The sequence below is a fragment of the Coenobita brevimanus genome, chromosome 105 (assembly GCF_032717465.1).
Source record: "Coenobita brevimanus isolate Jiangsu-jjx chromosome 105, ASM3271746v2, whole genome shotgun sequence".
NCBI classification, from domain to species: Eukaryota; Metazoa; Arthropoda; class Malacostraca; order Decapoda; family Coenobitidae; genus Coenobita; species Coenobita brevimanus.
Genome location: NC_137058.1, coordinates 24,420,859 through 24,438,226, shown reverse-complemented (window position 1 = coordinate 24,438,226; position 17,368 = coordinate 24,420,859).

The following is a 17,368-nucleotide window of genomic DNA, read 5'->3' as shown; positions in this document are numbered from 1 at the left end:
GTCTGACAACACTGCCATCAACTGAGACAAAAGGGAATGGAGACTTGTCAGGTTTGAAAACATACTATAACAATTAAATTTTATAGGAAATGGAGAAGGTTTCCTTCATGAGGTGGCACAGTCTCCTTGGTTAGGGTTGCTAGTCCTATCAATGTGCTGTAGCAATAGATTTTACAGGTACAGGAGACTTGCCTTCATGAGTCTCCTTGGTTACTAGTCCCTCAAGTGGTAGGTGAATGTGATCACCACCTCCTCACTTGATTTACGGTACAGTGCAACCTCTAAACTTCGAAGTGCTTGTGTCCAAACTACCTGAACTTCTGGAAAATTTGAACTACATATGAAGCATTTCTGTGGCTATCCTTAATTCTCATGATTCAGACATGTTTTTGACAAGCATTGTAGTATGGGCTAACTAGCTGAATTCAGGCATCCTATTTTCCAATGTTTTTGTAACAGCCATTTATCCCCCATCTCCATCCATTAACTCAAGGCAATAATCATCATTACTTGTTACAAACCATTAAATATTTGGTGCACATTTCTCTTTCCTCATCTTGTGTATATCCCTTTCTTCTAAAGCACTTTACAGTTGTATTCATAATTAACATCAATCAGCAAGTTGTGAGGGACAACAATTTTGCCTTCATTTTCATAAAACTACAGTATTGTACATGAATATTTACATCTTTCACCATCATCTTGCATTGCCTAGTGGGTGATCAGCCGACTGCTTATAATACTGCCAGACCAATGCGGTGTGATGCTACAGTTTTCTTCGCATATTGTGTAATACTCACTCAATAATAACTTTGTTGATGTATTTTATGATAATGTACACTGTGCAATGTTCACTCACACAATGATTACTTTGTTGATGTATTTGATGATAATGTACACTTACACAAATCTGCATTATTATAATCTTGCAGAAAAATAATTGTAATCTCAAATGACGATGCAATGCTTTGTGTACAGTGTGTGTGAAACAAGTGGAAAGATGCCGGAGGTTTATATTTACTGTGGAGTTACTTGGTAATATACTTAAATACAGACTGCTCAGTGGTTTTTAAAAAATACAAATCTAAGGGCAATATATTAGGAGACTGGTGCCTGTCAACAATCATGCTTATGTTAAAACATGCGTAAGCTTAGTTGACGTCTGACAAGTGTTCCGCTGTGTTGTGTAGTTAAGAGATATTTTATCGTAATTTTACTCGGCAAAGAAAAATCTTATCACATTGCTTTGTCGTGTCATATACTGTCATGTTTAACACCACCACTGTCTTTGAGAACACATGCAAAGTTACTTAACTGTTTCTGTTAGTACAGAACTTATCTTCACTTTATTGTGTGATACATGGTTGTCTCCACCACAATCGGTTCACAACACATGCACACACACTACTTCTGGCTGCATGGTTATGTTACATGCTTTTTTTCACAGCATTGCACTAATCAGTAAGTTAGGACACCTTTTTGAAGCAACAATGGTGGTGAAATCTGAACATGATAAAACTAAATCAAAGAATTAGGACCTTCATAACCACAAGGAGGAAAGGAAACTATTATGGGTGACCAGACCCTTTATAGTAAGGTCATCAGTACCACGTAAGTGTAGCTCTCAATTTTATATGCTACAAGCTGTGGTCATATACGAGCTAATTTTGGGAAATAAAAATAACTGACTTCATAAATTACGGTATTCGAACTTAGGAGGTTGCACTGTAGTACTGCCTAATTCTTCCTTTAACTCTGTCAGTTTCTGTCCTCCCTCCCTGCTTCTCCCTTTCCTTCCTGTCACTTTTTATTTCTCTTCTTTCCACTTCAGGTGGGTTCCACACCAGGTGCCAGGCCTAATGCTTTCCTGCAACCAAAGAAACCATTTACAAGGCTGGGTGGTAACCATATAACCAGGTAATGGGGTGACGAGCCTACTGTGGTGCTCATGTTAATTAGGTGGAGAGATGCAAATGCAGCATCCATCCACGAACCAAACCTCCACACTTTTCCCCACACCTCGCCATTGCAGGTCACTGTCAGCCACAAGGGAACATCGGTTTACCATGTGGGGTGGCCCTGCAAGCGGTTGTAACTTGCCTGTCGTTGATGGGTCTGCTTGGCCAGACAGACGGGGGTTGATCAACAACTAGTTCTTCCATTGATAATCCCATTAAACAATATGTCCCTCAATTCCCTCCCTATCCTCCCCAAACGATGGTGCACTACAAAAGTCTTCTTGGTTACAGGCCATATTAACCCACTTTATAGACACTGGAGTGGGTTGCCTTCATGAGTCTCCTTGGTTACTAGTCATATACCTCCCTATCCTCCCAAAGGATAATGGTGGACTACAGGTGAAGGACAAATTAAGCCTCCAGACCACCATGTTCATGCACAGGTAAGCCTAGGGACAAAATAGTCAGCACTTCATGACTACCATATAAACATTCCTGGGGACAAAATGAGTAAACTTCTTGCATCAAAAAAAGTTCAGCACTTTCTGTATATACCACTACAGTTCTTTAACTTTCCACACCATTCTTTGTGACTAACAAATGACGACTTTCTGTATACACAACTACAGTTCTTTCACCTTAACTTGGCCAAGATTTATCCTTTAGCGGCTTATTTCACTTAGTTCAGCAGAGGGAGAGAGAAAAAAACAAATGGATCTACATCCTTTCCACAGCATTTCTTTGTGACAAGCATCACCACTGTTAAACCCTTTCCATGGCACTTCAGGACCAACATGGTAATTTTAGGCCAAAGTTAAACCCTTATCACAGCATTTCTTCGCAACTGGCATGGTAATCTTAGGCCAAGTTAAAGGAAAAAGTGAAATGCAGTTTTAGCACATTACCAATCTTCTTGGAGCCTATGGTATTTTCCTTTACACAGGTGGGTTGATCTTGCTGTCTTCAACTATCTTGTTAGAAGTCAACTTACCTCCTGCAAATAGACAGACAGACATTAGCTGGTTTGTTTTCATCTGATGGAACTGAACCACTACCAACACAAAGACTAAGCTGTGGTTGCTAAGGTATCAGGCACCCAAACCCACAGGACCACCTGACATTACCCACTGGGCCACCAGACAAATCCTGTCACCAGACATAACCCACTATACCACTAGGCACCTAAAGACAATAACCTAATCTAAACACACACACACACACACACACACACACACACACACACACACACACACACACACACACACACACACCACACACACACACACACACACAAAACACCCCAAAGTCCACACACACATCCCTACCCCAAAGTCCACACACACATCCCTACCCCAAAGTCCACACACACATCCCTACCCCAAAGTCCACACACACATCCCTACCCCAGAATCCACACACACATCCCTACCCCAGAATCCACACACACATTCCTTCCCCAAACTCCACACACAGCTATGTCATCCTATTTTCTGTTAAGATTTCAATATAAGTATGCTTTAGGAATACTCAGGTATGTTTAAAATGCAAACTAAGATCAATATCACCATTATACATGAGATTAATGGGAAAAAAAGGGGGAAATAGCTTACCAAAATCTTACAGCCTTCTCCAGTCACAGTTCATGCCAGACTGAGCAAAGCCGGCAGGTCCATCTACCCCCCTAAATTCTTTCCAGTCACGGGTTCCCCCCCCATCCCTCTCTCCCCCAACTAGTTCCCTCTCCTTCCAGCAACTTGCCTGTTTCCATCACCTCCCTCCCTGCACTCCCATTCTGCCACCTACCTTCCTATTCCTCCTTTCCCCTCCTTGTCTTTCCACCTCTTGTTATCCTTCTTCCTTACACCTCTTCCTCCTCCCTGAAAAGTACGCTTCCTCTCAGCTCCTCCATTACCCCCTCCCTCCTCCTACCCCCTCCAATTTCCCCTTCCTTCTCCTACCCCCTCCATTTCCCCTTCCCTTCTCCCTCCCCTTCCATTCCTCCCTCCCTCCTCCTCCTCCCCTTACATCCTCCATCCCCCCCCCCATCACCACCCTCCTTCTCATCAATTACAGGTATTTCATAAATAAACCATACATGTATTAACTTCCTTCCTACATCTTTGTACAATCAAGTTTTAGTACTATGGCCATAAACGTACTATATGTTCAATTGCCTTAGATGATATAACAATACTAGTGCATTTACCTGCTGGTCTTGTTGATTTTGTTTTTGTTTTGCTGTTGTTGCTGTTTTTATTCTTGGTGTGGTTGTGCTTCTGCTTGTTCTACAACTTTCCTGATTCCTCTTACTTTTCTTCCTTTTCTTGTTGATGATGATGTTCTTCCTCTTGTTCCTGCTCTCCTTCCACTTCCTCACTTTCTTCTTCTTGCTGCTGCTGCTGTAAATACAGTTGATGCAGATTGTGAAGACGTCCATAAATGTGTCATTTGTGTGTGCTGAACACTGCTGACTGACTCATACAGCCCTGGAAACAAAATGCTGACATTGTATATCCCAGCATTATCACAACCACTAATCCCACCTAAAAAAATATAGTGACAAATGATCCACAAATAAAGGGAAAAAAGACACGTGACAGAATTATCATCCAAACCCCTATTCCCATCTAAAAATGATGGAGATAGGATCCACAAAGGAGGAAAAAGCAAAAAAGCATGCGAACTATCAACAGCATGGTCAGTCAAATGGGACACTCAATTAAGCCTTCAGAATCCTCACCCCACCTCACATTCACCTGCAAATTACCAAGCAGATGAACTGGAAAGATGTATTAGTACCTGAGACAATCTGGTGATGCAGACTGAATGGATAGACTGACAGAGATTTTACGCGGGTGGGGTGGGGTGGAGGGGGAGCGGGAGACCTAAGCTGCATGCACGCCAAACACTTGCCAGCACAGGTGGGAGTTCTGCATCACTGTAACCCATTGCAGTTCTCAGCCACACCTGCACTGCACCCACTGACCTGCCGGCATCAGCATGTATTTGGTGTGGATGCAGCCTAAGGATGAGGTGGATGGATGTGTTGGATAATATTCTGAAATTGTGAGATCCACTAAAATACTGTTTACTTCATCTGACTGCCTCTCATCATTATAACTATCCAGAACTAATTCCTGCCTAACAGACTGCCTTAGGTAGAACCCACAAACAGAAATATCATCACTCAATGCTTTTTTCTGACCCATCTATCTATCACTCTACCTATCTACTGATCTATCAATCTATCTACTTATCTATCAATCTATCAATTACCTGTCTATCTATCCTCCAGTCTCTAACTGCCCCAACCAAAGCACAAGGGCCTGGGACTCAGTTTGGTCATTTAGGTCAAAGGTAGCCAGCCACTGCCCAAGTATACAGCTTTATGTGATTGACAAACCCAAACCTTCCCTTGGATGTACACCCCTATGGGACATACCTGGTACAAGCACCTTAACCCACTACACTATCAGGCATAAGATAAAACTAGAACTAATAACAACTTTTAAGTCACACTCTGTTAAAAGTACTTGTACTATATTTTCATATCTGTACATCATTTTATTTAATTCATAAATGCTCCATCACGCATCCAAGCATCAGCCTTGGTCACCTACTGATGGCTCTTCATGCTGCTTGATCTCTAGCAAATGATAATATTGTTCAAATTCTCTACAAGTTTAGTTAAACTGAGACATCAAGATATCCCAGCATCTGAGCTAAACATGCACAACTGTATATAATTATTTGAATGTGGAACCGTACAGTTATGGTAGCTGTGGTACTCGAGAAGAATGCCTTCATGTGGAAGTTGGACTACATAATAAAAAATGCTACTATTTCACAGCTGGAACTGGCATTAAGTATGAGTCTGCTGGTGGCACACACCTAGCCTCAGACCCCTATGCTATCTATCATGAAGGCAATATTGTACTGGCCCGGCAGTTAGCACTATGGTAAGTGTTCCCAATAATATATTTACTGCACACGGTTAACCTGTTTTTATACTGGAATGTATTAAGGTTCATCCTGTACGAGGCCAAAGGAGTCTGAAGCCTTTCATAAAGTTGGATTTGTTCCATCTTAAGGTAAAGTCTGTCACTCCTTATTGTACTCAGTACTGGAACCTTCCAGTACTTGGACAGGCCTCACTACGTGTTGGTCTGACTTAACGACCTTTTACTGGAATTATTTAGTTATGTTGCACAGTGTTATATATAGCACAAGATGCCTTCATGTGATGGCATTGATATAACAGGTGTTGGAGCTGTCTGGTTACTGAAACATCCCTTAACTGCCTATCACCTGAAGAAGTTGGTGAGTAGCAGGAGAAAGCAAGCTTCAGCCTGCAGTCCAATGAGTTCACATTCCGATAAGCTTGAGGCCACATCAACACTGGCAAAACCCATTCTACATGTAAAAGCTGCAATCTTCAGTCTCAACCCTGACATCCTTTAGTGGCAATCTTGGTAAAAGTAAATACTGTACATACAATACCTGGTTAGGATGGATGTTAGGGCTAATTGGATCTGATTAGTGTTATACAGTACAATATATATCCATAAACAAAACTTCGTAAAAAAGTCACTTAAAAAATACACCAAAAAAATTAGAAAAAAATTACATCGTGATATGCATAAAAGTAAACGGATCATTGACGTGGAGGGTAATCAGCATTCAATATAAGCACTTACTGCACATATTTCCCTATATTAATACTTCTACCATAATCCGCACAATATACTTAAAAAGTATACACCAGTGGGTAAGTATAAGGCCCAACCATCATAAACCACAGAAACACTGGAAGAAACGTATTGGATCATGCATAGACCCCGTATCATCACACAATTTCATACATTATCACATTTCCCTACTCTTATACTACCACAAGAACCACCACAAAACACTGACCTAGTCGACCAATGGGTGAGCGAGTATCCTGCGTAAGATTAAAGGAACTCAAGGGTTTTACTGCAGCAACATCATGCGGGAAATGCCATAAATCAACTTCACCTCGTTTCATGCATTCTCGCGTTTACTTCTCTATTTCCATACAACCACAAGTATCACCATGATTTCCTTACCTACTTATCCAGTGGGCGTATCTCCAGCCTCCATAATTATGAAGATTTTGATGGAATTTCTGATTTCTCTGCAGCATCCAGCTCCCACCGGTATCCCTTCTCAAGTTCTCACATGGCCGGATATTTATTTTCACTATGTATATTCCACAATTTCCGATTAGTTCTTGATTCCCTCTCATAATATATTAGCCATGAATGCCTTAGAAGTTCAAGAAGTCCATGTACGGGCCAGCTACAGGTGCTTTAATTCTTGAGGCGAGTATTTTCATGGAAGATTTTTGGCCGCCCTTTTGACAGAAGTTGGTGCGTATTATAAGCAACAAAATTTCCAGATGATTTTGATGCAAATTTTTTTTTCGTATTACACCTTATTTGTTGTTGTCTATTAATTATGAATATTGGACACAAGTCCATCAAACCAGTAGCGTAGAAAATGGGTATCCAAACCTATTTTTGAAACTTTCTTTTTCTTTCCCCTGCTTCGTTGTTGCCTCAGTCAAAGGGTGGCACTTCACACAAGTCCAAAGTCGTTCTCATCTCTTAAATTCTTGCCTGCGTATGGCAGACCATTGTCAACCCCCCACCACCAAGCTTGTCCACCCACTAAGCCATAATTTTAACCATAAAATAACCATTAATCCTTTGAACTGATACCCACCCTCCACTTGCTGTATCCCCACACTCATAGTTCTCTGTACCAAGTCCTCTGCATTCAACTACCTATAACAAGATGCATTAGTCCTCGGTGGCCATGAACACATCACTTCCGTTACCCTATCTGCCATCAGACTGTCCTCCCTCCAACTCAAACCACTCTCATTTATGTCTCCACCCCATCCTCAGTTTCCCCTTCCCTCTTACATACACTATTAATAGAGGGTGCCAGGTAGATCCACTGTCTGCCGCCAGCAAATGGCACTGGGAAGTTTTTCAATGGCTGTACTGTATGTCTCTTACCCAACGCTTCGGGGTCTGAATTCGTGTTCTCTTGAGCCAGCTGCCTTCCAAGGCTAGGGAATCCAGCCTAACCGAGGGAACAGACTGTTGAGGAAAAGGATTAACACCATAGTCTTAAGAGACCATCCAGGAAAAAGAAACATGGCTCCTATACACTCAGGAATGAGTGCCCTGTGCAATCCCAAATGTCCTAGTGGCAACTTCCCTCTAACTATAGCATCACAGACAGGGCCTATGACTGAGTATTGAGGAAGCCATCCCCCTCCCCCAATGACAAGTAGGCAGGCACCCATCAAAGCATACTGAAAGTCCAGTCTACTTGAAATTAAGAAAAATCTGCACTCAATTGGCGATTGAAACCAAAGTCCGCTGGATTAGCAGAGTGGCCTTAGCCACTGCACTACTGCTTGGACCTTGACTAAGTTAATATAAAGTCTCCTGCCAGGAAGTGCTGTACAGGGCCAGCTACCAGGCTTCTGATCATAACCAAACAAAAATCCCCAACTCTTTTCAGCTCAGTCTAAGTCGGTGTTGCTGGATTGGAAGGGTGATTTGACTAATAACTGAGAATCAATCCAACCTCATAAACGTTTCACTAAAATTCATGCAGCCATGACTTTGTGTTCAATTTGTGGTAGTGGTCCAGTTCCATCGGATGAAAACAAAATGACGATCACATCTCAGGGACGATGGTAATCATCTACTGGCCTATACCATATATACCACATCTGTCTATCTATTCACCATCCACCTTACATCAACATCTGGAAGTCTGTTAATCACCACAAACCTAATTATTTCAGGAAGGGGCAGGGGCGGGAGACATATGAATCTCCATGACACCCTGTCTTTTGCCATCTAGCTGTCCTTTCTCCAGATCACACCCCATCTTTCATATACCTCTCCACCTAATCCTGCCACCTCATCTTCAGTCTCCCCTCCTTCCCTCCATCTCACTCACACTCTCCTAGTCAGTCTCTCATTCTTCATTCCTCTGGCAACTATTATAAACTCACCATCCACCAGGAACTTCAGCATCTGCAAGTCTGTCTACATATTCTCTTTTTTAATACTGTAATTTTTTTTGTGGGGTTCACATTATATATATGTATTTTTTTAATGGATCATGAAGTCCGGTGATCCATTTTTTACATTCAGTGAACCCATCTTTTTTTATGCAATCACTGGGTCTCCTGTAATACAACATGCTTTTGCCTTTGTCTTTTTTTTTTTTTCATGTTTCCTTTTTTCTCTGACCCACTTTTTTCATTTTTTTTTTTTTTTTTACATACTTCACTCAGTACAAACATTGTATTTACAAGGAATATGGTGCTATCTTGCTAAACATTTCTAGCTGACATCTTTCTAGCTTATTCTTGCTGTTAACAACCTATTTTATTCAACTGAGGGATGACTTTGTGTTCTAAGGGGTTTATCAATCCTATATCTAACCCCTCCAGTTTGAAAAGCCTATCCCATGCTGAATAAAATCAAGAAATAGCAAGAACAAAAAATACAGTACAGTACCAGTATTTTTTTTCCAGTTTTTTGTTTTTTTCCATAATAAAATTCCTAAAATACCAGATACTGTAATTATTATATACTCCATGCACTTTAACCTGGCAGAGATTTTTGTCCTTGTGGCTTACTTTACATGGGCAACTCAATGGCAGAATACAATACTACAGCTCTACATTCTTTCCACAGCACTTCTTCATGACAAATGCTATATTCTTGTGTTGCTCTCAATACACGTCTATGGCATAATAATACAATACTATGGATCTATAACCTTTCCACTGCATTTTGTGACATGCGCTATATTCTAGTGTTGCTCTTGTATTACAGCTCAATATTTAAGATAGACAGCAATTGTGGGCCAAGTCAAAGTGAATAGAGTATAATATGCTGATGTTAAACCTGGGCTTATTACAATACTCATTTGACCCTAACTTGGCCTAAATTTTTTTCCCTGTAGCTTATTTGACATGACTCAATGGCAAAAAAGGACAATACTAAGACTCTACATCCTTTCCATAACATCTCTTTCTGATAAGCACCATATTCTAGTGCTACTTTTTCTTACAACTCAGCATTCATGATGGAAATAGCAATTTTAGGCCAAATTAGTGTAAAAAGAGTACCAGGTATATATTGCAGTTTGTTTCTCTGCCCATCTTCAGTACCTAAATTCAGAGTATACTGTATATGGCAAAGAACACTTCATAGCATCTCTTTCCCTAGTGATCAATTTTGCATATTACACCTTATCATTCCCTTTCTATGCTCTTATTTTCTTAATATCAACACATTTTGCATCAACAACATACAGGAAGATGCCAAAGTGTAATGTGCAGAATAAATCACTCAGAAAGATATGTCACAGTCTCCAGTCACTTAACAATCTCAGCCATAATCTACATTCAGCACTGACTAATTCATTCAGTACAGAGACATTTTTATCTTATTCCTACTCCTGACAGATGATGATCTTGTGTTCTGGAGAGCCATTTCAGAGTGCAGGGATTAAAAAAGGCAATATCTAACCCCTCCAGTTAATAATGGCTCCCCCCAACCTGTACAGAACCATTACAAGAATAAAAAGAGAAAATGTTCCTTAGTGACAGGGTAATACAGGGATGTCCATATACTGTACTGCATAACGCTCCTCTTCCACTATGCCGGGCAGTTCTTTTTTTGTTACACTGGTGGTTCAGTCAGTGCTGTTGGTGTCTATCCTGCATCCCTTTATAATTCTACTCTCACCTGCCAAACCCATGCCCACATGGCAGACTTAGCTATCCTTACACGACAAACGATCCTGCCATATGAGTTTCTTCTGGAGTGCTATGTATGGACGACTCTATTTTGTACACACTGGTACCTGTACAACACAACAACTGTACTCATTCCTCTGGCATACCTACCACCAGAGATATACTGGTTAACACTGATATTTACAGGTGAAAGTCAATGGCAACCTGGCCAGGAAAAGTTATACCTGAAGATGCTCCTGTGGTTGAGTCTGTGGCAGTGGAGGTGAAGTGGTGAATGTGCAAATCAGTAATTATCAATGATGTGTACTTGCATCACAGTAAGGACAGTGAAGTGAACTGTTCTAATGGAAGAATAATACCCTTGTTCTTTCTATCTATGTTATCCAATCTAAGTACTGGAGAGGGATGCATTCACATGGTTGCACTGATTTAACTAAAGTCCCTCAACTTCCTATCCCATCAAATGACAGAGGACTGAAGAAGGGTACTTTCAGTCTGAAGTCCATTGGGTCCACGTTCAGATGAGCCAGGGATCGCAACAATAGCACACAACTTTCCAAACATAGGCATAATTCTTCCATTATCAGCAACACTTGCATGTGGCACAAAATGTGTAGAAAATAGTATAGAAAATCAAATGCCAATAATTACAAAGGCAAAACACTGGAAATATTAGTAAGCTCAACCACGTTCCTATTCTAAGCTCTGGAAAAACAGTACCATTAAACCAAGTCTCTTTTGTTTTCTACTGAAGATGAGCACAGCAAACGTCTCATTTTGCGATTTAAAATATTCCCTGAAAATTCATCTGCTTCCTCTGATTTTGCAACTGGAACTCAGTGAAAGAGAAATTACGAGCAAGAAAGCACCGTTGCCAACCAAACTAACTGCCATATTCCAGGTGGTGCAGGTGGATTTCTAGCACCTCTTCCTTAGTGATTTATTTTTGCATATTATGTCTTCACATTCTTTTTGTATAGCATTTTATCAACAACGTAATTTGCATCAACAATAAACATGATGATATTAAGGGGCAATGTACAGAATAAACTGATAAAGAAGAGGTGTAAAGAAATCTCCCATGCCACTTAGAATATGACCCTAAAAATAACATACAACAACTTATAGTAAAAAAAAAAAAAAAAAAAAAAAAAAAAAAGCCTAACATTAACAAATATAACCTCTTCAGCCTGAGGACAAAACTTTACTGCCAACCCTTCATATCCAGATCAAGTCTTTTTTACTCCACTCTTGCTCCTGTAACATTAATTTTATTTAACTAACTGGAAGCCTCTCATACTGAAGGAGTATTTTGAGGCTATGTACATATCTAACCCCTCCTGTGTGAGAACTTTAAGGTGGGTGATGGAGACGGGTGCCTTCATGTGGTAACATCAATATAACTAGGTGATGGAGCTGCCCGGTTACACGAACATCCCTTAACTGCCTTAACTGTTGCCTGGTTATGTGAACATCCCTCAACTACTTCCCTATCCCCCAAAAGGAGGATGGTGAACTGTATGAGGAGGACAACTTCAACCTGCAGTCCACCAGGTCCAAGTCTCCAATGAACCTGGGACTTCAATTCCTGCTCCTACTCTAAGCTGAATAACATCAACAGCAGTCAGCAAGCAATAAGTTCAGACATTCCCAGCCTCTAAGGGTTGATTATTAAACTCAATAATTTAACTAGGCAGAGATATTTGTCATTTCCTAGATTATTTCCCATAACTCAGTGGCAGAGCAAGGCAATACCCTGGCTCAACAAACCTTCCTTACAACTTCCTTGTGACTAGCACCATCTTTTACTGTTGATCTTTGTTACAGCTCAACATTCCAGATGGAGATATGGCAACGTTATGCCTAGTTAAAGTGAACAGAGTATAGTACAGATGGGGTTAATGAATATACCTAACCTCTCCAATTCAAATCAAACCAACGAATGACGCACTTTTTTTTACAGGAATCCCAATACTGAAGTTAGCCATGATACAGATGATATTTTCTATGGACTGGGAGCTAAACCAAGTGCCAATATTACATGAAAAAAATAGTGTGACAGCAACTGGAGTGAATTACAGGACATATCAATGCAGTAAAGAGGTTAACATTCTGTATAAAAAAGATCAATATTCAACAGCTGAATTCATTATATGGGGTGATTCAAAAGTATGGAGATACAGGGTGATCCATAATTATATAATGCTCCTCTTCCAACCTGCCATGTGATCTATTGTGTTGCGGGGATGGTTCAGCCGGTGTTATCAAAGTTTACCTTGCATCATTATTCACTTCCTACTCCCACTGCCACACCCATGCCCATACCACAGCATATTGAGCCATCCCCACAAAAGATACCACCAGCTGAGTTTCTGATGGAGCACAGTGCGTAGGGGAAAACAGGATCTTCTCTCTCTTTACAAGTTTGACATCACACTGAAGACAGGCTGTTACATTTCAGACATCCTGTGGTGTTTCCTTTTCACCTACATCTCCATACTTCTGAGTCAGCATGTACAAGCTACGTAAACTACAATGTCTTACAAACTCTTCTTCACACGTAGACTGAAAATAACTAGATTTTTTTCCCTTCCTTATTACCTGAATCCATCGCTAGTGAAAAAAATGTCTTAAAATTCAGGCAACTCTTAAGCAATATCATTCCTATGCCGGTGAGAAAACTGAGTACACAAAGGTGCAAGCAAGTTCCTGAGATTTTATGGTCATATAAGAAACACCTGTAACTGCTACACATATTTGGCCTGCACATTAAAGAGTGCATACAGGAAGGTCAAATTGTCATCATCACCTGCTTTAATAATAATTGTCAAAAAATTGGGTACTTGTCCACACCTTTGCACTCTCAGTTTTAATACAGTATGGCTTTAAGGGCTGACATTTCAGGAGCAATACTTCTTTTTTCTTCAAAATAATAAGAATCTTTATGTTTCTGAATTTTCTCTTAATAAACACTGTGTTCCATGTATCTATAATCATGTGGGAGTAATTAATCCACATAATATATACTGATACTGCATGTCTTGGGAGGAAACAGCATACATTTGGGAAATGACTGATGAGGGACTTCAAAATACAAACTGCTACTTCAAACTGGGCTTAAAACTCAACCATTATGCCTTATGGGTGAATTATGAGGGAGTCCATCGTTTACCATATCATTAGTAACTTGACCTCCATAACAGATGAAAGTTTGACTATGTTGATAAAGCATTCGAATAACCTCTTTTTCATTACCCAAAGCTATGCCCTTTCCTCCTGGGACACCTTGCATATCTCTAGGGCCAAGATGGCAACTGGTTATATCATCTGAATTTGTGATCAGGAATAACTGACTACATTTTGCCAAGGTAAGGTTTTGTATGGTAATTTTTTTATAATTTTACCCAATTTCAGACTAATGAGATGGCCTGTAAAGTGCAACCAACATATTAATGGGCTATGACCTCTTCTAACTCAACATTCAAACTTCATACAGGTACTATACTGTAAACAGCTTGCCATCAACACAAGTACAATCCTCACTTTTTTTGTGTGTGCGAAGAAGGAACCAAAGTCCGCGAGCCAGCAATGATTGTTCCTTCCAAGAGAAAAACAAAATACAAGAGAGAGCTAAATTCAAGATCTAATCATTTCGAGATGCCTGGACACATTGCGTTTGAAAGACTGGAGATCATAGGAAGCAAGAAACACAGACAGAGGGAGACAGTTCCAAAGTTGACCTGTTGTATAAATGAAGGACTGGGAGTAACGGTTAACTCATGCATTAGAGTTGAACAGAAAAGGGATGAGAGTTTGCTGCTAGACGGGTGCTACGCACCCGTCGTAGAGGTGGAGGAATGCATGCAGACGGTTCAGAAGAGCAGTGACCATTGAAGTAGCGATAGATAAGAGATAAATATGCAACAGTGCGACAAAGAGACAGAGGTTGAAGGGAGTCAGTAAGAGGAGGAGAGTTAATGAGACGAAAAGCCTTTGACTCCACCCTATTGAGAAGAGCTGTATGTGGAGAGCCTCCCCACACGAGAGTTGTACTCCACACGTGGGCGGGTAAAACCCCTGTATAGAATAAACAATTGTGCAGGGGTAAAGAAGGAACAGAGTCGGCTTAGCACACCTAATCTCTTGGAAGCAGATTTTACAAGAGATGTAATATGATCTTTCCAAGATAAGTCCCGAGTAAATGAAACCCCAAGCATGTTCAAGGATGATGCAGGATTAAGCTGAATATTATTAAACATTAATGGGTATACCTGTGGAAGACTTTGTCGGGTTGACAGGTGCAAAAACTGAGTCTTAGATGCATTAAAAACAACCAGATTATTTTTAGCCCAGTCAGATATTAGGTGTGCCATAGCCTCATCCCTTGTTTGTTGAAGTAGCTGCTGAGATGGACGTTGCAGGAACCAAATGGAAAGATGAAGGGTGGAGTCATCAGCGTATGAGTGGATAGGGTTAGATGTACAGCTTAGAAGGTCATTGATGAATACAAGGAAGAGAGTTGGTGACAGGACAGAGCTCTAAGGAACACCACTGTTGATAGATCTAGGAGAAGAATGATGGCCATCTACAACAGCAGCTACAGAACGACCAGAAAGGAAGCTATAGATGAAGGCACAGATAGGAGGAGGGAAACCGTAAGAGGGCAGTTTGGAAATTAAAGATTTATCCCAGACTCGACCAAAAGCCTTTGAGATGTCAAGTGCAATGGCAAAGCTCTCGCCAAAGTCCCAAAAGGAGGATGACCAGGAGTCTGAAAGGTAGGTGAGAAGATTGCCAGTGGAGCGTCCCTGACGGAACCCATACTAACGATCAGAAAGAAGGTAGTGATAGGAAAGATGCTTTAAAAATTTTCTATTAAGAAACATTCACAAGCAAGGCCTGTAAAATCTTGTTAGTACACTCAAAAAAAAAAAAAAAAAAAAAAAAAAAAAAAAAAAAAAATGGGGGGGTGGGGGGGCCTGGGTTTCGGTGGTTATGGATTGAAAGTAACTACTCAGACACATGCCAGATACAAAAAATAAACCAGTAAGAAAGACATGATTGGGAGTCTCCTTTGCTGAAAATAACACTGGCAATTTTTCTCACCCTTATCATCATTTACACAGCAGCCAGTGTTGTACACTCTTCTTGGCAATTTATCATACAAATTACACAATGACTAACTTTTTATGTTATCTAGACAGTTGCTGGTGAAGCAATTGTTCCTTCTGTTGTGGTTATTCATCATCATCATCATCCTGTCCTCTTTTCCCTTATAATGATGGGTGGGAAGTCAGTTCATACCTTAACCATAATCTGCATTCATATAATTTCCCTCAAAGCTGATTACAGAATAAGCTCAAGCATTTGTGAAGAAATACTCAGTCTGATTCCATATCATCATCAACATCCAGACCTCTTCTCCCACCTAAGGATGGAGTGAGGCGAGTCCAGATGAGGGGGGGAAAAAAAAAGAGGGGGGGGGGGAACAGAGGGTGGTGGTGCTAGAAGCACCAACAATTTCTTGCCCAATTGAATGGACCACACTCATTCACTCACCATTCAAGCCCCTGGAATCCTGACATCACTTCACAGGCTAAACATCCACATTTGCACACTACTGATTTTCACAATGCCACAGAAAGCTCAAGAGAATGAACTGCATCCACATCATGATATATATTTACTGTGAGGCAACTGTCTGGGGACAGCACCGATAGTAAATAAATACTGTATATAAAATAACAGTAATCCATCCATCCATCATACAATCCTATGTTGCCACGTGAGAAGCATAGGAGACCGGGGCTAGGCAAGTTGGTCCTGGCATTTATGACGAGAGCGACCAGCTTCGCTCATTCCTGAGTGGCATTACGTGAGCAATAAACCTCAACCACCCCTGGTGGTTGGAACGCTATAATTACCACTAAACCACCAGGCCCCACAGTTTGGTTATATGGTTACCAACCAGTGTAGTAAATGGTTTCCTGGTGTATAGGAAACCATTTGGCTTGTCGCTCAGTGCAGAGTCACCCATAGACAGAAGGAAGAGGAAAGGAAAAAAGAAAGACAGAAGAGGAAGGATGGAAAGAAGGAAGAGGAGTGGAATGTGCAGTTACCAGAAAGCAGCACTACAATGATTATAAAAAATAATAAATAATAACAATAACCATAATAATAATAATAATATGCCTGTGAAGTAAAGTCATGATTCCAGGGGTTTAAATAATATGTCAATGATTGCCTGGCCCATTTCAGATCCAGTTGATAATGCTCCTTTTATGGGACCCTACCTTACCCATTTCTGAGCAAGACAAATTTCAGAGTGATGATGATGATGAAATTAAACCAACAGTGACAGTGGCCTCAATCATGTACAAATGAACATTATATTACTTGTACTAAAAAATAAAATCAACAAATTAAAAAACAAAATCATGGTTTCCAATTTTCTATCCAACAAATTTCCTCCACATAGTCCTGTCCTCTTTCATCAGGCTGCCCTCCCCCCACCTCAAACCTCCCTCAACCATAGACTTCTCCACCCCATCCTCCATCTCATCCTTAGTCTCTCTCTCTCTCTCTC